The 27,621-nt window shown below is 45.7% G+C and overlaps 1 protein-coding gene across 12 annotated transcripts in view; it reads right to left on the bottom strand.

Moving 5' to 3' along the window:
• The window catches only part of LOC118382066 (pleckstrin homology domain-containing family A member 7-like), a 163,476-nt gene that overhangs the window by 110,835 nt on the left and 25,020 nt on the right, over window positions 1-27,621 (bottom strand). Inside the window, exon 1 of one of the 12 annotated variants that reach the window (XM_052483621.1) lies at window positions 3,781-3,992. The exons of the other annotated variants lie outside the window; for them this stretch is intronic. The gene's annotated coding sequence lies outside the window, so the exon portion shown is untranslated. Of the gene's footprint in view, window positions 1-3,780; window positions 3,993-27,621 lie in introns of those variants that run through there. 12 annotated transcript variants of the gene reach the window in all.

Genomic DNA, 27,621 nt, shown 5'->3' with positions numbered 1-27,621 from the left:
TATGTTCCTTAACTAGCCTCTCAAAGTTCTTCATGATGAGTGAATGCTACGGGGCGATAGTAATTGAATTTAGTTACCTTCATTTTCTTGGGTACAGGAACAATGGGGGACATTTTCAAGCAAGTTGGGACAACACGCTTAAAATGACTTGCTCACGTCGGGCACAAAGAACAAGAGCACACAGTCCTTATGAGTGTCGGGGGCCCGCTTTGGTGGCTCTGTGTTTGGCTCCTCAAAGTGAGCGAAGAAAGTGTTTAGCTCGTCCGGGTGCGAGGTACCGTGTCCATGTTGTGGCTGGCTTTCCCTTTATAATCCGTGCCAGTCTCGAGTCCATGTTCAATTGTGACTCCAATTTGTCCCTGTACTGTCATTTTGCCTCTTTGATTGCCTTTACGGAGGTCATGCATAACAGGACAGGAAAATTGTCCAATTCGCACACTTTTATCAAGAGAACATCCCTGGTCATCTCTACTGCCTCTAATCTGGCAGACTCACTAAACACAAATGCTTAATTTGTAAATGATGTCTGATTGTTGGAGTGTGCCCTTGACTATCCGTACATTTAAAAAAAAACAAGACAATTGTGCCGTTTGGAGGCCTAAAAGAAGTCATTTGAAATTATTTATACGTTTACTATATTATTGCAATTACATTTACTTTTGATATATTTAAAAACCCAAATACTTTTAGACTTTAGTTTTTACACAACTGCCTGTCACCTTGCAATGGTTAAATGCAGTGGTTTGCACTTTCAGTTTTGGGTGAATGCTGCCATCTATCCACAGTTTCTGGTTTGGATAAGTTGTAATCGTCACATTGGGAACAACATCCTCTATGCACTTCCTGATGAGCCCAGTCACTGAGTCAGTGTATACGTCAATACTACTTTCAGAGGCGACCCAGAACATTTCCCAGTCCGCGTGATCAAAACAATCTTGAAGCATAGATTCCAATTGGTCAGACCAACATTGAACAGGGCCTGAACGTTAGCGAGTAATATACTAGGAAGCGGTGGATGGTATACATGTTACCTGAGTCTGACTAGGGCCCCACTCCATCTACCCTTCTTAACTGGCGTCGACGTTGTGGTGCAGCACCCGGGATGAATAGAGCTGCATGGAACATTTCCATCGTACGGCCAGTGCTACTCTGAAAATAGGCTAACCACTTCATACACAAACCTTTTATAACAAGGTTTATCACAAGGGAAGAAATGGAGCTGAAATCGTCATCCCAATACCCTTCCAAATCATGCATCATTTTCAAAGACAGAACAGCTAAACTCCATTGAGATCAAAACTAAACCCTTGTACAGAATTCCATTGACCTCTAGGATTGACAGGAAAAGGTCAGACATAAAAACACGATGTCTTCCATTATCAGAGTCACACAGAGACAAACTGAGCCCCCCACACACACACACACCCTCCACACACTGAGAATCCCCCCTAACACACACACACACCACACAATGACCTTCTACACACTGACAGACCCCACCTGCTGCGAGGAGCAGGCTAGGTCACGTGCTCATTAGCCAGTAGTAATCATGGCTGTGATGTGATTACATGTCTCCGTGTGCTTCCTCCTCCATAACTCTTTCTCCCCATGCAGCAGACTCATGGCTCAGGCCTTATCAGCCTGGGTACCACTCAGAGTTAAGACCTTCCCTAACATCCTCACTGTAACCTGTGGTTAAATCACAGGTTACAAAAATCAACATTATTGTGCATTTTTACACCGGAGTTATAATTACACCATGTCTTTATGAAGATGATTATACTGTTAATATCATAGTACAATAATATCACACTGTTGAAATGTCCAGAGGTATAAACCAGGGATATTTTAAGAAATAGGCTAAAGGTCATGTTGACAATGTGGAACTATACAAAAACATTGAAAATGTTTAGGTGTCTCAGCTGGCTTTACAAGACTGATGTTGCAATATTATAGGAAATGCTTAACATTCAGCTCACAGGAAATATTTATATTCAACTGCATGTCAGTCGCATGTCAGTTGGAAACAAAACACTTAAGTGTAGTTTATGTTTCCATGTGGTCCTGATAGGGAGCAGCTAGTGTGGCTGACAGGTCTAATAGCAGGTCTACCAGAGCTATGATTGCACGAAGGTCTAGCTTCCATGTAAAACATTTCAAGCGCAGCTACAGTTTGTTTAGACACTGCTTAAAAAGGATGGGAGTATATTCCACAGAGCAGATTAAATTAAAAAAGTAATTTTCTCAGAAAAGCATTTGAAATTTTCTATTTCATGTTGAACAAGAAATGTGAAATATGGCAAAGAAGTTCAGTTGATTGGACATACTCTGCAACACAGTAAAACACACTATACAGAGCCTCTTCCCCATCACACCTCTTCCCCCTCCAGAGGCTGAAAAGATTTGGCATGGGCACTCAGATCCTCAAAAGGTTCTACAGCTGCACCCTTGAGAGAATCTTGACTGGCTGCATCACCGCTTGGTATGGCAAATGCTTTCAGTCGGCATCCGACCGCAAGGCGTTACAGAGGGTAGTGCGTACGGCCCGGTACATCACTGGGGTCAATCTCCCTGCCATCCAAGACCTCTATACGAGGCGGTGTCAGAGGAAGCCCTAAAAATTGTCAAAGACTCCAGCCACACACTGTTCTCTCTGCTACCGCACGGCAAACGGTACCGGAGCGCTAAGTCTGGGACCTGAACAGCTTCTACCCCAAGCCACAAGACTGTTAAATAGTTCACCAAATAGCTACCCAGACTATGTGCATTGACCCTTTTTGCACTAACTCTGGCTCTATGCACACACACTGGACTCTACCCACACACACACACAGTACGCTGCTGCTACTGTCTATCTATCCTGTTGCCTAGTCACTTTACCTTTACCTATATATGTACCTATCTACCTCACTTACCTCGTAGCCCGACTCAGTACTGGCACCCCATGTATATAGCCACGCTATCATTGCTCATTCTGTCTTTATTCCTCATGTTACACATTTGTATTTCTATTATTATTATTTTAGATGTTGCATTGTATTCTGCATTGTTGGGAGGGGCCTGTAAGTAATCTTTTCACTGTCTAAATCTGTTGTTTATGAAGGATGTGACAATAACATTTGATTTGATTTGTGAGCGAGCTGAATAGAGCATAACCCCAGGCTTTAATTTCAGTCCAGAGCTTTTTCTCTCCTCAACACATTTTACTTTAGAGTATTTTGTCAGCTGAGGAATTTATTCCTCACAAAGCACAGACTGAGACACAGTTACACTCTGGGTTGACATAGCTCCAATCTCCCTTGCCCCCCACTCCTGCTGCGCTGAACAAATGTACAACTTTGGAGTCCAAGGTTCAGCCCAGCATTGCACGCCATACCAAATTTCACAGCAAAACAACAGGCTCAGGCTAATCCCTTCTCCAATAGAGGGGCTAAACCCAGGCTGGCAGCAGCGTGGCACAGAGGAGCATGGCCCAGGGGGCTTTTCACCTCACACACCAGCTAACAGAATGCTGCCATGCTGCACATACACCAGATCCTCCGGAAAATACCAGGAACACACTATTCTCTTACAACTCCACAGTCCACTCTCTCTTGCTCACCTCACACTACTTTGCTTGCCACACATTCTCTCTCTCCTCAACCAAAAGTGAAACGTGAAACACATTTCCTTGTGTAACATCCGATCAGATGTCTGTTCTTTTATCTTCTACTGGATCTGTCCTATTATTCTCTCTATTTTGTTCTCTCTGCACAAAGTGAAGGAGCAGAGCAGTCTCACCTGGCGTGTCCCAGTGGATGATCTCCTAGTTAGACTGGCTGGTGGTGGTGAACCTCATGGTGGTGGCAAGGGGGGAAAAGGTCACTCTCTCTCTCTCTCTCTGCTCAGGAGGAACACCTCAGAACGTTTATCACATCCTCCTTCTTCCTCTCTCCTAACAGCTCTCTGTCTCTCTCCCGCCACTCTCTCCCTCTTGCTCTTTCACTCCCCCTCCCTCAAACTCTCCCTTCTCTCTCTCTCTCAGAGCGCTCTAATGAACTCCAGCCCTGTGTTGGAGAGAGAGGGGAAGTCCAGCAGCCACAGAGATCAGAAGAGGAAGTACTATACCTCTCTGTCCCACCTCTCTACGGACCAACAAACACTGGGTTTTTACCTGCCCTGCTTTTCTGTCCTGGCAAGTCCTCAGTATTCACACCTTCTAACATGTAAACAACCTCAGTTTCTCAGTTAGGTCAGATTCACACTTTTGTTACTATTAATCACTTCATCCTGACCCACATATTTGGCACTTTCATTGTCAGCAGAGAACCTTGTCTTTTCTCTGAGTGGCAGCCTTGGAGCTAGGGGTAGGGGAAGGTGGGAGGGGACATTGACATGGAGTTCTCCCAACATTGAAACCTCATCTTCCTCAGTGGTTTATTTTCCCAAATTTGGACATGCAATAGTCAAATCAGTTGCTCCACACTCCATATCACACATTGTGACAGGAGGCAGAGGAATCTAATAGAAACCACTGTCTGAGGTAAGACACTTTAATAAGTTTGTCTGCTTCTCACACATACTTTCGGAAGGTATAGTACCTATTTTATAACCCCAGCTGTGGGCCAGCAGATTGGCTGAAGACAATAGTGTGCTGTGACCTCATGGGGATGGTGAAGGAAGTGAAACTGATCCAGAGGTATGCAGGCCAGGCCCGGCCCGGAGAGCAGGTGCTATTGACACTGCCCCATGGTCAATATTGTAAATGATAAACAAGGATGGTTCATGTGCCAAAAGGAAAAGCTTGAGAACAAGAAATAAACTGCTAGCAGCTAGCCCTTTCTTTATTAAAATAGTTGATCTTCTTGAAAGAGAAAGTTTGCTAGTATACGATGCAATTGATTTTATAACACATTTATTGCAGAACTTAGTATTCCTTAGCTAATTCAAAAGAGACAAACATTTTTTTTAAATGTTTTATTTATTTTACCTTTAACTAGGCAAGTTAGTTAAAGAACAAATTCTTATTTTCAATGACAGCCTAGGAACAGTGGGTTATAACTGCATGTTCTCGTGGATTTGAACTTGCAACCTTCCAGTTAGTAGTCCAACGCTCTAACCACTAGGCTACCCTGCCGCCCACATTGGGTTGATCATTAAGTTGAGGTGTAGACTGATTAATCTCAGATAGGTCTCGTCAGTGAGAGATTCAGCAGAGGAATGTTGAATCTGAATCTATTGTGATGTAACTAATGTGGTACGCCTTTCAGAACTATGAAGGTCAGGACACCAAGTACCACTGACTTTGACTGACTGACTGAATTCTCATCCGTGTCTGCGTTTCTACTAATCAACAATGAGCACCATGGCCTGTAGCATTCATTTGAGGCAGGGGGTTAATGACTTTTATTGGAAATCTAATCCAGTTATCTGCAACAAACACCAGATTCATATTGGCAGCTGTGTGGCACAATAAATGAGGCTTGTTTTCCAACTACATAAAAACGAGTGGATCTAATATAAGACTAAATGATGAGACAGTTAGCATGGAGAGTCATAGAGCCCTTTCACCACAATCGTTTCCAGTGATGTAAAAGGACATTACCAATGTGAAGGTACAGAGTAAGACAACAGAGTCGGGGACATCCAGAATCTAATAAGTCCAGTCAGGCCTAGCAGAGTGAATTATTTTAAATTCTTGCTGACAGGGGGCAGTATTTTCACATCCAGATTAAATGCATGCCCAAATTCAACTGCCTGCTACTCATCCCCGGAAGATAAGATATGCATAGTATTAGTAGATTTGGGTAGAAAACACTGAAGTTTCTAAAACTGTTTGAATCATGTCTGTGAGTATAACAAAACTTATTTAGCAGGCGAAACCCCGAGGACAAACCATTCAGATTTCTTTTTTTGAGGTCACTCTCTTTTCAATGAGTTTTGAGATATTTTGTCGTCACGTTGCACAAGTTGGAACCGGTGTTTTTCTGGATCAAACGCACCAAATAAATTGACATTTTGGAAATGAATTAATCGAACAAAAGGACCATTTGTGATGTTTACGGGACATATTGGAGTGCCAACAAAAGAAGCTCGTCAAAGGTAAGGCATGAATTATATTTTTATTTCTGCGTTTTGTGTCGCGCCTACAGGGTTGAAATATGCTTCTCTCTCTTTGTTTACTGGGGTGCTATCCTCAGATAATAGCATCATTTGCTTTCGCTGAAAAGCCTGTTTGAAATCTGACATGTTGGCTGGATTCACCACAAGTGTAGCTTTAATTTGCTATCGTGCATGTGTGATTTAACGAAAGTTTGATTTTTATAGTAATTTATTTGAACTTGGCGCTCTGCATTTTCCCTGGCTTTTGACCAGGTGGGACGCTAGCGTCCCACATATCCCAGAGAAGTTAACGGTGGTTATTATCCCAGCAAAATGAGTTAAGACCATTAAGAAGATAATCATTCTGCATGAGGATTTATACATGTCCATTTGCCTTTATCAGTTCCCTCAACTAAGCACTACAGCCATGCCAGCTTCAATACAAACCATTTTGGGGGAAATTATCCATGCAGAGCTACGAAAAGCATTTGGAGCAATGAAAAGCTTCTAGTTATATCCTGCCTGTTTGGCCCTGTCCGGGGGTGTCATCGGATGGGGCCACAGTGTCTCCTGACCCCTCCTGTCTCAGCCTCCAGTATTTATGCTGCAGTAGTTTATGTGTCGGGGGCTAGGGTCAGTCGGTTATACAGTGGGGCAAAAAATTATTTAGTCAGCCACCAATTGTGCAAGTTCTCCCACTTAAAAAGATGAGGCCTGTAATTTTCATCATAGGTACACTTCAACTATGAGAGACAAAATGAGAAGAAAAAAAATCCAGAAAATCACATTGTAGGATTTTTAATTAATTTATTTGCAAATTATGGTGGAGAATAAGTATTTGTGATTTTCTGGATTTTTTTTCTCTCATTTTGGTCTGTCATAGTTGAAGTGTACCTATGATGAAAATTACAGGCCTCATCTTTTTAAGTGTGAGAATTTGCAAAATTGGTGGCTGAGTAAATACTTTTTTGCCCCACCGTATCTAGAGTACATCTCCTGTCTTATCCGGTGTCCTGTGTTTTCTCCTGAGGTGCTGACTTTTTGTACCCTCGACAACTACTGTGGTTATTATTATTTGACCATGCTGGTCATTTATGAACATTTGAACATCTTGGCCATGTTCTGTTATAATCTCCACCCGGCACAGCCAAAAGAGGACTGGCCACCCCTCATAGCCTGGTTCCTCTCTAGGTTTCTCCCTAGGTTCTGGCCTTTCTAGGGAGTTTTTCCTAGCCACTGTGCTTCTACACCTGCAAATTGCTTGCTGTTTGGGGTTTTAGGCTGGGTTTCTGTACAGCACTTTGAGGTATCAGCTGATGTAAGAAGGGCTATATAAATACATTTGATTTGATTTCATCATTCAATGAGAAAATGGGGAAACCTGCTGGGTACCGCCTGGCTACCCAGCCCTGAGCCCTCCCATCTCATCGCTGACTGGCAAGCCTTACTTCAGTGAAGAAGACAGTCCTCTTCTCTGTACTTTAAACATGCTCTCCAATCTCCTTTAGCAGAGTAACTGTCTGACAGGCTGAGGTTACCTCATTAGGCTGTACTTATGGCCAGACTGAAATATATCTCAACCACCCAGCCAGGGGCTTTTTTTACAGGTGGATCAACTCTGCCGAGCTTGCTCCTGTGGAAACAATCGGACCCTCTTCTCTCCTCACCCAGGCCCACACCACAGATGGTCAGCTCTAAAGCCCTGAGACACTGCTGGGCACAGGGTGGCCCTGGCAGGTCCCAACATGCTCCATGGGAAGTAAACACAAGGCCTGAACCGTCGCACTGAGTCACCCTGGCAGGGGGGAGACGCTTGAGGACACAGAGACTGAGCACCATATAACAGCCAAGGCATGATGCTTCTTCTGACACGACACATTAAAATGCAGTGTTGTACCACACACCTCCAGCCACAAGGTCGCGCTGCTCCAAAGCAGAGGCTAGCCAACAGCTAATTAGAGAGGCCTGAAAGGAGAGGGGACCTGGGACTATAATGAGGGGTTTAGCTGGACAAGAGGGCCACTCTCTCACACACTTTGTTCTCCAGGCTTAGAAGACATTCTGAAAATGAATCACTCCTCTGATAGAGAATGTTGATGCTGTTCCTAACATGAGACTGTAGCGTCAGCCCACTGGGCACACACTGACTGGTTGAATCAACGTTGTAACCACGTCATTCCAATGAAAGATCTGTGCCAGTGGGAGGGGAGACATGCAATGCCAGACACAGAGCAAAAACTGGGCCAAATTGCATATAAACAAAATGAGATGCTTGGTGTTCAGCCATCTAATCCAGCTAAAGTGTCCTGGTGTCCATGTAGGCCTTTAACAGAATGGCCATCTCAGCAGCTCTCTTCTCATTACTCTCCTCTGTTGCTCCTTTTTATGGCCAGGCGTTAATAGCTTGTATAGTAGATCCGTTGCTCTTGGTTACGGTGCGATAAACACTCATCAACACTCTCACTCCTGTTTGTCATTTTTCCAGGCAGTGCCAACAACAGTCTAAAACAGTAAGAGGCCTGGGGGAGAGGAGGAAGAGAGAGTGTCAGCACTTCCATTTTTTTTTACCTTTATTTAACAAGGCAAGTTATTTTCAATGACGGCCTATGAACAGTGGGTTAACTGCCTGTTCAGGGGCAGAACGACAGATTTGTACCTTGTCAGCTCAGGGGTTTTAACTTGCAACCTTCCAGTTACTAGTCCTCTAACCACTAGGCTACCCTGCCACCCCATTACTCCAATGGCACAAAATTAGCCGACTGATAAATATTTAAAGGATTATTTGATGTGATTCATCAAAGAAATTGCTGTTTTATGTCTGGTCTGATGAAACAAAAATAGAACTGTTTGGCAATAATTACCATCGTTATGGTTTGAGGAAAAAGGGGGAGGCTTGCAAGCCGAAGAACACCAACCCAACCGTGAAGCACGGGGGTGGCAGCATCATGTTGTGGGGTGCTTTACTGCAGGAGGGACTGGTGCACTTCACACAAATAGATGGCTTCATGAGGGAGGGAAATTATGTGGATATATTGAAGCAACATCTCAAGACATCAGTCAGGAAGTTAAAGCTTGGTCACAAATGGGTCTTTCAAAAATGGATAATGACCCCAAGCATACTTCCAAAGTTGTGGCAAAATGGCTTAAAGACAACAAAGTCACGGTATTGGAGTGACCATCGGAAGTTTACATACACCTTAGCCAAATACATTTAAACTCAGTTTGACACAAATTCCTGACATTTAATCCTAGTTAAAATTCCCTGTCTTAGGTCAGTTAGGATCACCACTTTATTTTAAGAATGTGAAATGTCAGAATAATAGTAGTGTGATTTAATCTTTTATTTCTTTCATCACATTCACGGTGGGTCAGAAGTTAACATACACTCAATTTGTATTTGGTAGCATTGCCTTTAAATTGTTTAACTTGGGTCAAACATTTCAGGTAGCCTTCCACAAGCTTCCCACAATAAATTGGGTGAATTTTGGCCCATTCCTCCTGAAAAGAGCTGGTGTAACTGGGTCAGGTTTGTAGGCGCATGTGACTAATGACATTTGATTTGATCTGATTAGAAGCACAAGCATTTCACTACACCCGCAATAACATCTGCAAATCATGTGTATAGTCCCTTGCGAAAATATTCGCCCCCCTTGAACTTTGCGACCTTTTGCCACATTTCAGGCTTCAAACAAAGATATAAAACTGTATTTTTTGTGAAGAATCAACAACAAGTGGGACACATTCATGAAGTGGAACGACATTTATTGGATATTTCAAACTTTTTTAACAAATCAAAAACTGAAAAATTGGGCGTGCAAAATTATTCAGCCCCTTTACTTTCAGTGCAGCAAACTCTCTCCAGAAGTTCAGTGAGGATCTCTGAATGATCCAATGTTGACCTAAATGACTAATGATGATAAATACAATCCACCTGTGTGTAATCAAGTCTCCGTATAAATGCACCTGCACTGTGATAGTCTCAGAGGTCTGTTAAAAGCGCAGAGAGCATCATGAAGGACAAAGAACACACCAGGCAGGGCCGAGATACTGTTGTGAAGAAGTTTAAAGACGGATTTGGATACAAAAAGATTTCCCAAGCTTTAAACATCCCAAGGAGCACTGTGCCAGCGATAATAGTCAATCACGGACTACAAGAAGAAACCCAGCCCAGTCACGGACCAGGATGTCTTGCTCCCAGGCAGACTAAATAACTTTTTTGCCCGCTTTGAGGACAATACAGTGCCACTGACACGGCCTGCAATGAAAACATGCGGTCTCTCCTTCACTGCAGCCGAGGTGAGTAAGACATTTAAACGTGTTAACCCTCGCAAGGCTGCAGGCCCAGACAGCATCCCCAGCCGCGCCCTCAGAGCATGCGCAGACCAGCTGGCCGGTGTGTTTACGGACGTATTCAATCAATCCCTATACCAGTCTGCTGTTCCCACATGCTACAAGAGGGCCACCACTTGTTCATGTTCCCAAGAAAGCTAAGGTAACTGAGCTAAACGACTACCGCCCCGTAGCACTCACTTCCGTCATCATGAAGTGCTTTGAGAGACTAGTCAAGGACCATATCACCTCCACCCTACCTGACACCCTAGACCCACTCCAATTTGCTTACCGCCCAAATAGGTCCACAGACGATGCAATCTCAACCACACTGCACACCGCCCTAACCCACCTGGACAAGAGGAATATCTACGTGAGAATGCTGTTCATCGACTACAGCTCGGCATTCAACACCATAGTACCCTCCAAGCTCGTCATCAAGCTCGAGACCCTGGGTCTCGACCCCGCCCTGTGCAACTGGGTACTGGACTTCCTGACGGGCCGCCCCCAGGTGGTGAGGGTAGGCAACAACATCTCCTCCCCGCTGATCCTCAACACGGGGGCCCCACAAGGGTGCGTTCTGAGCCCTCTCCTGTACTCCCTGTTCACCCACGACTGCGTGGCCACGCACGCCTCCAACTCAATCATCAAGTTTGCGGACGACACAACAGTGGTAGGCTTGATTACCAACAACGACGAGACGGTCTACAGGGAGGAGGTGAGGGCCCTCGGAGTGTGGTGTCAGGAAAATAACCTCACACTCAACGTCAACAAAACTAAGGAGACGATTGTGGACTTCAGGAAACAGCAGAGGGAACACCCCCCTATCCACATCGATGGAACAGTAGTGGAGAGGGTAGCAAGTTTTAAGTTCCTCGGCATACACATCACAGACAAACTGAATTGGTCCACTCACACTGACAGCATCGTGAAGAAGGCGCAGCAGCGCCTCTTCAACCTCAGGAGGCTGAAGAAATTCGGCTTGTCACCAAAAGCACTCAACTTCTACAGATGCACAATCGAGAGCATCCTGGCGGGCTGTATCACCGCCTGGTACGGCAACTGCTCCACCCTCAACCGTAAGGCTCACCAGAGGGTAGTGAGGTCTGCACAACGCATCACCGGGGGCAAACTACCTGCCCTCCAGGACACCTACACCACCCGATGTTACAGGAAGGCCATAAAGATCATCAAGGACATCAACCACCCGAACCACTGCCTGTTCACCCCGCTATCATCCAGAAGGCGAGGTCAGTACAGGTGCATCAAAGCTGGGACCGAGAGACTGAAAAACAGCTTCTATCTCAAGGCCATCAGACTGTTAAACAGCCACCACTAACATTGAGTGGCTGCTGCCAACACACTGTCATTGACACTGACCCAACTCCAGCCACTTTAATAATGGGATTGATGGGAAATGATGTAAATATATCACTAGCCACTTTAAACAATGGTACCTTATATAATGTTACTTACCCTACATTATTCATCTCATATGCATACGTATATACTGTACTCTACATCATCGACTGCATCCTTATGTAATACATGTATCACTAGCCACTTTAACTATGCCACTTTGTTTACTTTGTCTACATACTCATCTCATATGTATATACTGTACTCGATACCATCTACTGTATGCTGCTCTGTACCATCACTCATTCATATATCCTTATGTACATATTCTTTATCCCCTTACACTGTGTATAAGACAGTAGTTTTGGAATTGTTAGTTAGATTACTTGTTGGTTATCACTGCATTGTCGGAACTAGAAGCACAAGCATTTCGCTACACTCGCATTAACATCTGCTAACCATGTGTATGTGACAAATACATTTTGATTTGATTTGATTTGAATATTGAAATGGAAGGAGTATCAGACCACTGCAAATCTACCAAGACCTGGCCGTCCCTCTAAACTTTCAGCTCATACAAGGAGAAGACTGATCAGAGATGCAGCCAAGAGGCCCATGATCACTCTGGATGAACTGCAGAGATCTACAGCTGAGGTGGGAGACTCTGTCCATAGGACAACAATCAGTCGTATATTGCACAAATCTGGCCTTTATGGAAGAGTGGCAAGAAGAAAGCCATTTCTTAAAGATATCCATAAAAAGTGTTGTGTAATGTTTGCCACAAGCCACCTGGGAGACACACCAAACATGTGGAAGAAGGTGCTCTGGTCAGATGAAACCAAAATTGAACTTTTTGGCAACAATGCAAAACGTTATGTTTGGCGTAAAAGCAACACAGCTCATCACCCTGAACACACCATCCCCACTGTCAAACATGGTGGTGGCAGCATCATGGTTTGGGCCTGCTTTTCTTCAGCAGGGACAGGGAAGATGGTTCAAATTGATGGGAAGATGGATGGAGCCAAATACAGGACCATTCTGGAAGAACCTGATGGAGTCTGCAAAAGACCTGAGACTGGGACAGAGATGTCTTCCAACAAGACAATGATCCAAAACATAAAGCAAAATCTACAATGGAATGGTTCAAAAATAAACATATCCAGGTGTTAGAATGGCCAAGTCAAAATCCAGACCTGAATCCAATCGAATCTGTGGCAAGAACTGAAAACTGCTGTTCACAAATGCTCTCCATCCAACCTCACTGAGCTCGAGCTGTTTTGCAAGGAGGAATGGGAAAAAAATTCAGTCTCTCGATGTGCAAAACTGATAGACATACCCCAAGTGACTTACAGCTGTAATCGCAGCAAAAGGTGGCGCTACAAAGTATTAACTTAAGGGGGCTGAATAATTTTGCACGCCCAATTTTTCAGTTTTTGATTTGTTAAAAAAGTTTGAAATATCCAATAAATGTCGTTCCACTTCATGATTGTGTCCCACTGGTTGTTGATTCTTCACAAAAAAATACAGTTTTATATCTTTATGTTTGAAGCCTGAAATGTGGCAAAAGGTCGCGAAGTTCAAGGGGGCCGAATACTTTCGCAAGGCACTGTATGTGACCAATAAAATGTGATAGCCTATAGGCCAATGCAGCAGTAGGCCTATACCGCAACTTCAATCGTCAACTAATTAAAATACACAGGCCTAAAGCTGACAAATAAAAACAGTAGAAAAAATCCTGATGAAAGTTCAGGTTATTTCAATCGCATTCATCTATCTACTCCAACTGTCTGCCTCTCTTTCTATCGGTCTTGACTTGAGCTATCAATAGTGAAGTGCAATATTGTATCAAATCAATTAACTGGATCTGGCACTAGCGAACTTGCAAAATTGTATCAACTAGCCTTTTCCGGACTCTGGGTTTCCAGACAGCTGATGATACACTGGATAGATGGGATCATCAAATCATGGTATTTTTAAACTGGATATATGGGATCATCAGATCATATTTTTATACTGGATAATCGGATCATCAGATCATGATATTTTGCTTTCACACTGAGGCTTGGTGATGATTGAGACCGGAAGTGTTAGAGTTTAGTTTCTAATATCGTGAGGAACTAACATCATTTGCAAAGGTAGACTTCATTGACTTTTGCGCGAGGTGAAGAAAAATGTACTGTGAAGCTCAGCTTATTAGTGATGGACATGGTGAGTTAAGACAATTAGAAAATCAGACATTCTCAAATGGGCACTTTCCTACATTTGTGAGCATCAGGCCAGGTAGACCTACATCTATGCGTGCTCATGCAACGTTATCAGGACAGAGAAACCAGACACCCGCTCATCGCTCACATGGAGCACGCCAAACAAAAAACTATGAAAAAACTTGTTTCTCACTAGTGTAGCAGGTTGTGAACTCTGCAAAAAATGTTTCCACTCAGAGAATGAGAATGATAAATTACTGTAATTAATACATTAACAGAAATTAATTCAACCAAATGACAGGAATTAATAGTACATTTACTAGGGCTACTGGTGACGTAATGGGGAATTATTAGGGCTACTGGTGACGTAATGGGGAATTACTAGGGCTACTGGTGATATAATGGGGAATTGATCAAAATAAACAATTAAAGGGAAAACAATTCACACAATGAAACAATGAATGCAGAATAATTGGCGGGAAGACAGCTGAGAGCATTCTGGAGTACCAGGGCCAGCCCTCCCATTAGGCAAGATTAGGCAGGCACTTGAATTTGGAGCGGTCACGCCCTGGCCATAGAGAGGCTTTTATTCTCTATTTTAGTTAGGCCAGGGTGGGCATTCTAGTTTCTTTATTTCTATGTTTTCTATTTATTTGTGTTTGGCCGGGTGTGGTTCTCAATCAGAGGCAGCTGTCTATCGTCGTCTCTGATTGGGAATCATACTTAGGCAGCCTTTTTTCCTTTCGCATTTGTGGGTATTTGACTTTGTTAGTGGCATTGTTGCCCAAGTTAAGCTTCATGGTCGTTTCCTTGTTTTGTTGGCGACATTCATTTAAAATAAAAGAAATGTACGCTCATCACGCTGCGCTTTGGTCCTGTCATTTCCAGGAAGACGCCCGTGACAGAACTACCCACCACAAACGGACCAAGCGGCATGGCCGGGAGGAGCTGCGCTTTCTGGAGGAATGGACATGGGAGGAGATATTGGAAGGAAAGGGACCCTGGGCACAGGCTGGTGAATATCGCCGTCCTAAGGAGGAGCTAGAAGCAGCAAAGGCGGAACGGCGGCGAGGGTCCCCGCACCAGAGGCAAAAACATTTGAGGGGGCACACTGGGAGAGTGGCAGAGTCAGGCTATAGACCTGAGCCACCTCTCCCGTGCTTACCGGAAGGAGCATGGTACTGGTCAGTCACCGTGTTATGCGGTAAAGCGCACAGTGTCTCCAGTGCCCTCTCATAGCCCGGTGCGCTATATGCCAGCTCTCCACAAGTGCCACACTAGAGTGGGCATCCAGCCAGGGCAGATTGTGGCAGCTCAGCGAGCTTGGTCTCCGGTGCGCGGTTTCGGCCCAGGGTATCCTGCGCCGGCTCTGCGCACTGTGTCTCCGGTGCGCGGTGACTGCTCAGTGCATCCTATGCCTGCGCTCCGCCAGTGCCGGGCTAAGGTGGGCATTCAGCCAAGAGGAGCGGTGCAAGTGTTAAGCACCAGATCTCCAGTGCTCCCCCACAGCCCGGTTCAACCTGTGCCTGCGCTCTGGGAGGTGCCGGGCTAAAGTGTGCATTCAGCCTGGAAGAGTGGTGCCAGGGATAAGCACCAGATCTCCAGTGCTCACCCACAACCCACTTCATCCTGTGTCTCCTCCAAGGACCAGGCCTCCAGTAGGTCTCCCCAGCCTGGTGAGTCCTGTGCCTGCTCCACGGGCCAGTCCAGGGCCTCCAGCGACGGTCCCCAGTCCGGGGCCCGCAACAGGGGTCCCCAGTCCAGGGCCAGCAACAGGGGTCCCCAGTCCAGGTCCCCGCACCAGAGGTGCCATCAAAGTGGGGGGAGCCAGAGGCGGAGGGGGGAGCCAGAGGCGGAGGGGGGTCTCCCCACCCCATTCTCCCCCGCTTCTCCAGAAGTTCACTCCCACTATCCTTGGTAGCTATGGCGGTGTGTGTTTAAATGGGATTATCCAATTGTAAAACAAAAATAAAAATGAATCTGCCAATTAAATTATTGTATTGTTTTTTATGTTTGTGTGTGACGAAGACGATTAGTGATTTAGGCAGTAGCGTAACCGAGCCTGTTAACGTTAGCTAGCTACTACTACTAGTGGATACACATTTCGCTAAAAGTAAGCTATTTGAGCAATTTTCTAACATGTCTAAAAGACAAACTGGAAGTGAATATTATTATCAGGAAGCAAATATTTTTTAAAACTGAATGAGAAAAAGAGGCTAAATCTCAAAACCAAAGAAATTCGCTGCTGAAATGTATCAGCGTACGGCCATGTCCATCAGCCGGTGTGGAGAATGACAAGCCTTCAAGGACAACGAACCCCCGTTCGCTGATTCTAAACTCAGCAAAAAAAGAAATGTCCCTTTTTTAGGACCATGTCTTTCAAAGATAATTAGTATAAATCCAAATAACTTCACAGATCTTCATTTTAAAGGGTTTAAACACTGTTTACCATGCTTGTTCAACAAACCATAAACGATTCATGAACATGCACCTGTGGAACGGTTAAGACACAGACGGTATGCAATTAAGGTCACAGTTATGAAAACTTAGGACACTAAAGAGGCCTTCCTACTGACTCTGAAAAACACCAAAAGAAAGATGCCCAGGGTCCCTGCTCATCTGCATGAACATGCCTTAGGCATGCTGCAAGGAGGCTTGAGGACTGCAGATGTGGTCAGGGCAATAAATTGCAATGTCCGTACTGTGAGACGCCTAAGACAGCGCTACAGGGAGACAGGATGGACAGCTGATGGTCTTCGCAGTGGCAGACCTAATATAACAACACCTGTACAGGATCGGTACATCTAAACATCACACCTGCGGGACAGGTACAGGATGGCAACAACAACTGCCCGAGTTACACCAGGAACGCACAATCCCTCCATCAGTGGTCAGAATGTCCGCAATAGGCTGAGAGAGGCTGAACTGAGGGCTTGTAGGCCTGTTGCAAGGCAGGTCCTCACCAGACATCACCGGCAACAACGTCGCCTATGGGCACAAACCCACCGTCGCTTGACCAGACAGGACTGGCAAAAAGTGCTTTTCATTGACGAGTCGCAGTTGTCTCACCAGGGTTGATGGTCGGATTTGCATTTTTCATAGAAGGAATGAGAGTTACACCCGAGACCTGTACTCTGGAGCGGGATCGATTTGGAGGTGGAGGGTCAGTCAGGGTCTGGGGCGGTGTGTCAGAGGATCATCGGACTGAGCTTGTTGTCATTGCAGGCAATCTCAACGCTGTGCGTTACAGGGAAGACATCCTCCTCCCTCATGTGGTACCCCTCCTGCAGGCTCATGCTGACATGACCCTCCAGCATGACAATGCCACCAGCTATACTGCTCGTTCTGTTCATGATTTTCTGCAAGACAGGAATGTCAGTGTTCTGCCATGTCCAGCGAAGAGCCCGGATCTCAATCCCATTGAGCACGTCTGGGACCTGTTGGATCGGAGGGTGAGGGCTAAAGCCATTCCCCCCAGAAATGTCTGGGACCTTGCAGGTGCCTTGGTGGAAGAGTGGGTTAACATCTCACAGCAAGAACTGGCAAATCTGGTGCAGTACATGAGGAGGAGATGCACTGTACTTAATGCAGTTGGTGGCCACACCAGATACTGACTGTTACTTTTGATTTTGTACCCCCCCTTTGTTCAGGGACACATTATTCCATTTATGTTAGTCACATGTCTGTGGAACTTGTTCAGTTTATGTCTCAGTTGTTGAACTTTGTTATGTTCATACAAATATTTACACATGTTAAGTTTGCTGAAAATAAACACAATTGACAGTGAGAGGATGTTTCTTTTTTTGCTGAGTTTAGCAGCAAACAGGGAAAACTGGAGGAGTCCGAGCCATGCACTTCCACCGATGACAGCTCTCTGGCTGGAAAAGGACAGATGGTTGCACCAGGCCTAGCCACACCTCCAAATAATTCCGGTGAAGAGCCTAATATCGTGGACCCGGACTCAGATTTGTCGCTCCCCGTCCCCGATGAGTGGTGTTGCTGCTAAATCCCAGACAAAAAAAAATATAAAAGATCCCGGTGAGGCCAAAATATATGAATTGATCTTTACAGGATATGTTCATGCAGGCTGGGCCACATCAAGATAAGGAGGGGAATTTCCCAAGAGATGAGCGACAATGAAAGTTTTCAGTGACCCACTACAATAGGAGCATGGCTTACAAAGAGAGTGGAGAGACCATTGCTTGTCTATTCCTATACCGTTTTGCTGCAAACCTTTTTCACAGGAGTGCAAATCAGGGATGAAACCAGGGACTGGAAGAATCTCTGCCATCTCCTCACCTCACACGAGAGGTCGCATGACCACCTTGATAGTTTCCAGAGGTGGAAGGAGCTGGAGATCAGGATGGTCTCCAAGCTAACTATCGATGCACAAGCCAAACAGGCTATTGACGGAGAGATTCTCCGCTCATTGCTCTGATATGCGTAATGGCCACCCAGAACATTGCGTTACGTTAGACCACAGACAGGCTGAACGAGCCAAATAATGGGAACTTTCTGAAGTTTGTGGAAATGCTGGGTATCTTTGATGGTGTCACACCCTGACCATAGTTTGCTTTGTAAGTTTCTAAGTTTTGTTTGGTCGGGGTGTGATCTGAGTGGGCATTCTATGTTGAATGTCTAGTTTGTCTGTTTCTGTGTTTGGGCCTGATATGGTTCTCAATCAGAGGCAGGTGTTAGTCATTGTCTCTGATTGGGAACCATATTTAGGTAGCCTTGTGTTTGTTGCACCAGATAGGGCTGTTTCGGTTTTGCTATATTTATTGTTTTGTATTATGTTCATGTTGAGTTTTAAAAACATGAACTATAACCACGCTGCATTTTGGTCCGCCTCTCCTTCCCAGGAGGAAAGCCATTACAGAACCACCCACAAAAACAGGACCAAGCAGCGTGGTAACGGGCAACAGCAACAGCGGCACAAAGAGGAATGGACATGGGATGATGTATTGGACGGCAAGGGTTGCTACACCTGGGAGGAGATCCTGGCGGGAAAGGATCGCCTTCCATGGGAACAGGTGGAGGCAGCTAGGAGAGCAGAGGCAGCCGGAGAGAGGAGGCAGAGATACGAGGGAACACGGCTGGCAAGGAAGCCCGAGGCACACAGGAAGTATGGCGAAGCCAGGTAGGAGACCTGAGCCAACTTCCTGTGCTTTACCGGAGGGCGAGAGAGACCGGGCAGGCACCGTGTTATGCTGTGGAGCACACTGTGTCCCCAGTGCGGGTGCATAGCCCGGTGCGGTACACACCAGCTCCTCGTATCAGCCTGGCTAGAGTGGGCATCGAGCCAAATGCCATGAAGCCGGCTCTACGCATCTGGTCTCCAGTGCGTCTCCTTGGGCCGGCGTACATGGCACCAGCCTTGCGCATGCTGTCCCCGGTTCGCCTGCACAGCCCAGTACGGGCTATTCCACCTCGCCGCACTGGCAGGGCGACCGGGAGCATTCAACCAGGTAAGGTTGGGCAGGCTCGGTGCTCAGGAGAAGTCATTAGCCTAGGGGTTCACATACTTTTCCCAACCTACGCTGTGAATGTTTAAATGATGTATTCAAGAAAAATACAATACATTTGTGTGTCATTAGTTTAAGCACACTATGTTGGTCTATTGTTGTGACTTAGATGAAGACCAGATTGAATGACCAATCTATGCAGAAATCCAGGTCATTCCAAAGGGTTCACAATCTTTTTCTTGCCACTGTATTTCTTCCTATTGCAGTGGTAAGCCTACCTGTTTGACAGACACAATTATGCTATTCATAGATTTTTGGTATAGCCAAATACTCCAATACTGTAGCATGCACTGATTAAATACCTCCGTGTCTGGGAAGGGCTTGGTGTGGTTGGTTAAAACCAGAGCTCCAATTGAGTGAGGGTATCACATACCCTTTGTTAAAGAAAATATGTATTGTTTGCTTTATATTTTGAAATAAATATAATTCACTGACAGCCGCAACTCAATCAGCTAGGCCTATTACTACGTGCTCTGCCCAAATTGTGGGCTTCCCAAATAGGCATAGACCTATGCACCTTGAAACAATACACAGCTATGTTTTTAAAGAAGCTAATAATCCTCTGTGGCTAAGTCATGCTGAAATATTTCAAATGATTTTATTTAGACAGGAGAAATTATATAATTTTGGCAAAACATCAATTTACATTCGAGCACATACTGTATGTCAAACTCATTGCACAGAGGGCCGAGTGTCTGTGGGTTTTCGCTCCTCCCTTGTGCTTGACTGATGAATTAAGGTCACTAATTAGTAAAGAACTCCACCTGGTTGTCTAGGTCTTAATTGAAAGGAAAAAGCCACAGACACTAGGCCCTCCATGGAATAAGTTTGACACCCCTGCTTTAGAGGAAGCCGGCATCTGAACAGTTCACTGTGCACCCGCCAACTTTCCTATCCACTTCCCAAGTGTCTGAAACCAGAGATCTGTATAAGACAATATGCTCATGTCTCTGCCCTGACAATGTGAGTCATTGTCCCAAAGGTGGGAAGTCAGGCGATTAGCTTAGGTATGTATATTATTCCTATAGAAATGCATTGGACTTATTCTGGAAAGATTTTGGCGAGATTGAGCCCTTTCTCTCTGATGAAACTTCAGTATGTCACCGGAGAAAGTAACCAAGCGAGCAAAACAGCACCCCTCTGTCTTACTACATGTAGCCCATCTATATGATACTGTCTGGACAGAAATAGTATGACATGCCATACTCTTTTGTTCCAGACAGCATCAGATACATGGTCTACACATACTGAGACACAGGGGTGCAGAGGGGCGCCGTCTCGGTCAAATAAATGATCAATATTTTAATATTTTATTTGGATGGGCAAGGAGGTATGGTAGGGCGGGCCAGGCCCACTAGACTCAGAGAGGCTCAGAGCAGGCAGATAGGGGGAAGGTCAGTCCAGGGCCCAGCATTCAATTCTCATGCTCAGATGAACCTCTCCATCTTGATTGCAGACTATAATTGGGAGATGTGACATGATGCCTTGATCTTATCCAGCCAGCCAATCAGAAGGGCTCCAGCCAGGGCTTCATTTGGTAGAGTAATGAGGTGACTCCTAGGGCCTGTAACATTACTGCCTGAGACGGCCACAGGCACCTCGTCCCCGACCAATCCCCACCAGACCACACTGATTATATTGTCATACTGTATCTACGAGAGATAAACATGAATAATGATCACACTCAGCAAAATGAGGAAATGTCATCTGTGGTGGGATGGTGGAAAATACTACAGAATATGTGATGACAGATGAGTAACAGAGAGAGAGAGAGCCCTTGGTTTCCTCATACCCTGAGGTCCTGGATTCATTCATCCTTATCTCAATCTTCTATCAGCACAAAAATACATTACAGGCAAACAGATCATCTGAAAGCCTTTTTGTCTGGACTGCTATCAGCACAAAACTCTGGTCTGCCCAGACCCAGGCCTGTTAGGGAGGGTCCCATGGTTGTCAGGCTCTGGGCTGGCTGAGGGCTCCCTGTCTCCCTGCCTGGCCTCACTTTAAAATGTCAGACTTGACCCTACAACCCCTTCAAAAAAAAAATCCATGAATTATAACCAAATCTTATCACGTACAACTCGAAAAGGTTGAGTTTGAATCTCATTAGTATTGTAGCCAATTAGCAACTTTCAACTACTTACTACTTTTTAGCTACTTAGCAACTACTTAGCATGTTAGCTAACCCTTCCCTGAGATGTCTGTGTATTGTTAGACATGACCTTACTGTTGGAGCTACAAACACAAGTATTTCGCTACACCCGCAATAATATCTGCTAAATATGTGTATGCAAACAATAATATCTGATTCATATTTCCTGTTGCTGCATAATTATTTTACTTCTGTAGCAAATTGGCTCAAATTAAGATCCTACATCTGTAGGGGAGTTTCGGCGAGTCAAGGGAAGAGTAAGGCCGTCTAGGGGAGGAGAGGAAAGGGCAAGGCCGTCTAGGGGAGGAGAGGAAAGGGCAAGGCCGTCTAGGGGAGGAGAGGAAAGGGCAAGGCCGTCTAGGGGAGGAGAGGAAAGGGCAAGGCCGTCTAGGGGAGGAGAGGAAAGGGCAAGGCCGTCTAGGGGAGGAGAGGAAAGGGCAAGGCCGTCTAGGGGAGGAGAGGAAAGGGCAAGGCCGTCTAGGGGAGGAGAGGAAAGGGCAAGGCCGTCTAGGGGAGGAGAGGAAAGGGCAAGGCCGTCTAGGGGAGGAGAGGAAAGGGCAAGGCCGTCTAGGGGAGGAGAGGAAAGGGCAAGGCCGTCTAGGGGAGGAGAGGAAAGGGCAAGGCCGTCTAGGGGAGGAGAGGAAAGGGCAAGGCCGTCTAGGGGAGGAGAGGAAAGGGCAAGGCCGTCTAGGGGAGGAGAGGAAAGGGCAAGGCCGTCTAGGGGAGGAGAGGAAAGGGCAAGGCCGTCTAGGGGAGGAGAGGAAAGGGCAAGGCCGTCTAGGGGAGGAGAGGAAAGGGCAAGGCCGTCTAGGGGAGGAGAGGAAAGGGCAAGGCCGTCTAGGGGAGGAGAGGAAAGGGCAAGGCCGTCTAGGGGAGGAGAGGAAAGGGCAAGGCCGTCTAGGGGAGGAGAGGAAAGAGCAAGGCCGTCTAGGGGAGGAGAGGAAAGAGCAAGGCCGTCTAGGGGAGGAGAGGAAAGAGCAAGGCCGTCTAGGGGAGGAGAGGAAAGAGCAAGGTCGTCTAGGGGAGGAGAGGAAAGAGCAAGGCCGTCTAGGGGAGGAGAGGAAAGAGCAAGGCCGTCTAGGGGAGGAGAGGAAAGAGCAAGGCCGTCTAGGGGAGGAGAGGAAAGAGCAAGGCCGTCTAGGGGAGGAGAGGAAAGAGCAAGGCCGTCTAGGGGAGGATTGGAAAGAGCAAGGCCGTCTAGGGGAGGATTGGAAAGAGCAAGGCCGTCTAGGGGAGGAGAGGAAAGAGCAAGGCCGTCTAGGGGAGGAGAGGAAAGAGCAAGGCCGTTTAGGGGAGGAGAGGAAAGAGCAAGGCCGTCTAGGGGAGGAGAGGAAAGAGCAAGGCCGTCTAGGGGAGGAGAGGAAAGAGCAAGGCCGTCTAGGGGAGGAGAGGAAAGAGCAAGGCCGTCTAGGGGAGGAGAGGAAAGAGCAAGGCCGTCTAGGGGAGGAGAGGAAAGAGCAAGGCCGTCTAGGGGAGGAGAGGAAAGAGCAAGGCCGTTTAGGGGAGGAGAGGAAAGAGCAAGGCCGTTTAGGGGAGGAGAGGAAAGAGCAAGGCCGTTTAGGGGAGGAGAGGAAAGAGCAAGGCCGTTTAGGGGAGGAGAGGAAAGAGCAAGGCCGTTTAGGGGAGGAGAGGAAAGAGCAAGGCCGTTTAGGGGAGGAGAGGAAAGAGCAAGGCCGTTTAGGGGAGGAGAGGGAAGCGTAAGGCCGTTTAGGGGAGGAGAGGGAAGCGTAAGGCCGTTTAGGGGAGGAGAGGGAAGAGTAAGGTCGTTTAGGGGAGGAGAGGGAAGAGTAAGGTCGTTTAGGGGAGGAGTGGGAAGAGTAAGGTCGTTTAGGGGAGGAGAGGGAAGAGTAAGGTCGTTTAGGGGAGGAGAGGGAAGAGTAAGGTCATTTAGGGGAGGAGAGGGAAGAGTCAGGTAGTTTAGGGGAGGAGTGAGAAGAGTAATGTAGTTTAGGGGAGGAGAGGGAAGAGTAAGGTCGTTTAGGGGAGGAGAGGGAAGAGTAAGGTCGTTTAGGGGAGGAGAGGGAAGAGTAAGGTCGTTTAGGGGAGGAGAGTAGAGGGAAAAGTAGGGGAGTAAAGGGGAGGGGGCTGCTAGAGTCAGGCGAGTGCAGTCATCCGCAGCCAGACAAGATGAAGCTGTCAAGAGGCCTTAAAGACTACACTGAAATACCAACTACAGACCAAATACATACTGGATACTAAGAAAAGTGCTCGCTGATAGAAATTGTGAGTAAACACAGACATCTCCTAGAAGCTATAGCAGTTAGACTACCTCTTTGGCACCATTTCAGCAGCTCCAGATTTCGCAGATTCTGAAAAGAGTTTGAAAACGGACACGCAGTTGAAGTTTACAAACACTTAAGTTGGAGTCATTAAAACTTGTTTTTCAACTACTCCACACATTTCCTGTTAACAAACTATACTTTTGGCAAGTTGGTTAGGACATCTACTTTGTGCATGACACAAGTAATTGTTTACAGACAGATTATTTCACTTATAATTCACTGTATCACAATTCCAGTGGGTCAGAAGTTTACATACACTAAGTTGACTGTGCCTTTAAACAGCTTGGAACATTCCAGAAAATGATGTCATGGCTTTAGAAGCTTCTGAGACTAATTGACATAATTTGAGTCAATTGGAGGTGTACCTGTAGATGTATTTCAAGTCTTACCTTCAAACTCAGTGCCTCTTTGCTTGACATCATGGGAAAAGCAAAAGAAAATCAGCCAAGACCTCAGAAAAAAATTGTAGACCTCCACAAGTCTGGTTCATTCTTGGGAGCAATATCCAAATGCCTGAAGGTACCACGTTCATCTTTACAAACAATAGTATGCAAGTATAAACACCATGGGACCACGCAGCCGTCATACCACTCAGGAAGGAGACGCGATCTGTCTCCGAGATGAACGTTCTGTGGTGCAAAAAGTGCAAATCAATCCTAGAACAACAGCAAAGGACCTTGTGAAGATGCTGGAGAAAACAGGTACAAACATTTCTATCCACAGTAAAATGAGTCCTATAATCGATATAACCTGAAAGGCCGCTCAGCAAGTAAGAAGCCATTGCTCTAAAACCACCATAAAAAAGCCAGACTACAGTTTGCAACTGCACATGGGGACAAAGATCGTACTTCTTGGAGAAATGTCCTCTTGTCTGATGAAACAAAAATAGAACTGTTTGGCCATAATGACCATCGTTATGTTTGGAGTAAAAAGGGGGAGTCTTGCAAGTCGAAGAACACCATCCCAACCGTGAAGCACTGGGGTGGCAGCATCATGTTGTAGGGGTGCATTGCTACAGGAGGGACTGGTGCACTTAACAAAATAGATGGCTTCATGAGGGAGGAAAATTACGTGGATATATTGAAGCAACATCTCAAGACATCAGTCAGGAAGTTAAAGCTTGGTCGCAAATGGGTCTGCCAAATGGACAATGACGCCAAGCATACTTCCAAAGCTGTGGCAAAATGGCTTAAGGACATCAAAGTCAAGGTATTGGAGTGGCCATCACAAAGCCCTGAACTCAATCCTATAGAAAATGTGTGGGCAGAACTGAAAAAGCATGTGCAAGCAAGGAGGCCTACAAACCTGACTCAGTTACACCAGCTCTGTCAGGAGGAATGGGCCAAAATTCACCCAACTTATTGTGAGAAGCTTGTGGAAGGCTACCAGAAACATTTGACCCAAATTAAACAATTTAAAGGCAATGCTACAAAATACTAATTGAGTGTATGTAAACTTCTGACTCACTGGGTATGTGATGAAAGAAATAAAAGCTGAAATAAATCATTCTCTGCTATTATTTCACATTCGTAAAATAAAGTGGTGATCCTAACTGACCTAAAACAGGGACTTTTTACTAGGACTAAATGTCAGGAATTGTGAAAAAATGTATTAGGCTAAGGTGTATGTAAACTTCCAACTTCAACTGTAGCTATGCCAAGATAAGGCATTCAACAAATGTTCACATTTTTTACATTTAATTTATGTAATACAGGTGGTGCCTTATCTCAGAGCTTACTCGCCCCCAGGCAAAGAATGTTAGAATACAAACGGCTCCACATCCCACCCAAAGATCCCAACAGTTCCTACCAGATAGGAAGAAGGAATAATGTGCACACAGGGTTATGGACGATAAAGGCATAGTCATCAGTTTGGAACATGAGCAGAATCTCACTGAGGTGGCTGGGGTCCTGGTGAAGTGGAGAATACGAGAGAGCGGAATAAGTATTTTACCCCATGTCCGAGACCTGGCTAGTGTCCCAAACCACTTCTCACCAGGTTTACACTTCCTGCCTGATCTGGAAGTCACTGTCCACCACAGACACAGGATCAAAGGACAACAGTGTCATGGCTGGAGCAAGGACACAGACAGGACAAGATGATCATATAGGAAGACATACTGTACATTGAATGACATTCCTCTCAGGTCATAGACATCCTGTACTACTCTGTACTCAGCAACACCACCTGGCCTCATCCATCTCAACCTTCGACAACAGGAATGCTGGGAGATCTTGGGTCATCTCTCTATACAGGCCAATGTGCTGAAGTGATGTAGTAGTGATTTAAAATCAGATCATTTTAAGCTAACGAGACTGTGGTTGTATTCATGATGTCCCGGTAATAAGGGTTAAGTCAACCTAATCAATAAAATAAAGCTCATTAAGCTGTAGATTAATTCAATAACCTTTCTCAGCCAGAAGGTTACAGCAAAATTACAAAATTAAATAAAATAAACTTTTAGTTAATTAATCAAGGTTAAGTTAATTGATGTTTCACTGACAGATGTTCTGGACTGAGATGAGAGAGGGCTATGTCCTCATTTGTCAAAATAAACATGTCTATTATTTGCTTTTATCTCCCAGATCTTTCTGAAATCAAGCCATGCTCAATTAATTTAGGTTTGTAATTAAATTGTCTTATTAAAGAAAACTCTGGACTCATGCTTGGAGGTAATAACAATAAATCAACTGTGGATCAGGGAGAACGCAGCACAATTCAATTGGCTCCTTTTAGGGGGAGTGGCTGGAATAAAAGTCTGAGTCCTGAGAACAATCCATGGCTCTTCTGAAATTTGGAGCTCTGTGTGGAGCGGATGGCCAGTGGCGAAAGGAACTAGCAATCCTATTTACACAACTCACTACTCCCCCTAGCTCCACTCTCCCTTTCACTCACAGCTCTGCTCACTGCTGTTCTCATGTGAAGGCTATTGGTCATCTGTGTTTACTGCAGTACAGGATTATTACACACACACACACACACACACACACACACACACACACACACACACTTCTGCTGTTACAAGCACTCCGAGCAGTTTTGTGCTCATTCCATCAGATTAAATATGTTTCCCTCCACTTGTGAGATGAGCACTGAATCAAAGTCAGCCGTATGTGGAGCTGGTGACTGGAGAAGGGAGGAGTGGTGGGCATGGAGGAGGCTCTCACTCATCTCTACAGTTAACTGCATTCATCATTGAAATTCCTACACAAAAAACACTGGCAGGGCTGTCACAACATGAGCAGATTTACAGCAGGTACCATGCATCGTTAATGGGGACAGCGCTCCACTGTTCTGTCTCACAGCCCAGTAGTACAGTACAGAACAGCACAGGGAGAATGTGTCTGTCTCCATGAGGCCAGGTGAGAAATACACACTGTGCCCCAGGGGCTGGGAGGACAGGCTGGTTCTGCTCCCCATGCCTGAGAGGCCCAGGCTCCTAACAGAGCAGAACAGAACCACAATCAGAGGTGACAGATTTGTGACAAAGAGGCGACAGTCAAAAGCACAAAAAAAGTCACCTCCCCCCTGCTGAGAGAACATGACAAAAGGCCTTGACTGTCTGAACATCTGAAAAAGAGCTGGAACAGAAGTGAAAAACGCTGTTCTACATTGAGAAGTCAGCGTTGACTTTTGATCAAACATGCAGTCTGATGTCCCACAGCGCAGTATCAGGAGACTGACAGAAC

This window comes from Oncorhynchus keta, chromosome 2 (assembly GCF_023373465.1).
Source record: "Oncorhynchus keta strain PuntledgeMale-10-30-2019 chromosome 2, Oket_V2, whole genome shotgun sequence".
Taxonomy (NCBI): domain Eukaryota; kingdom Metazoa; phylum Chordata; class Actinopteri; order Salmoniformes; family Salmonidae; genus Oncorhynchus; species Oncorhynchus keta.
The sequence above is the reverse complement of the archived record's forward strand: the minus strand, read 5'-3'. Positions and strand labels throughout refer to the sequence as shown.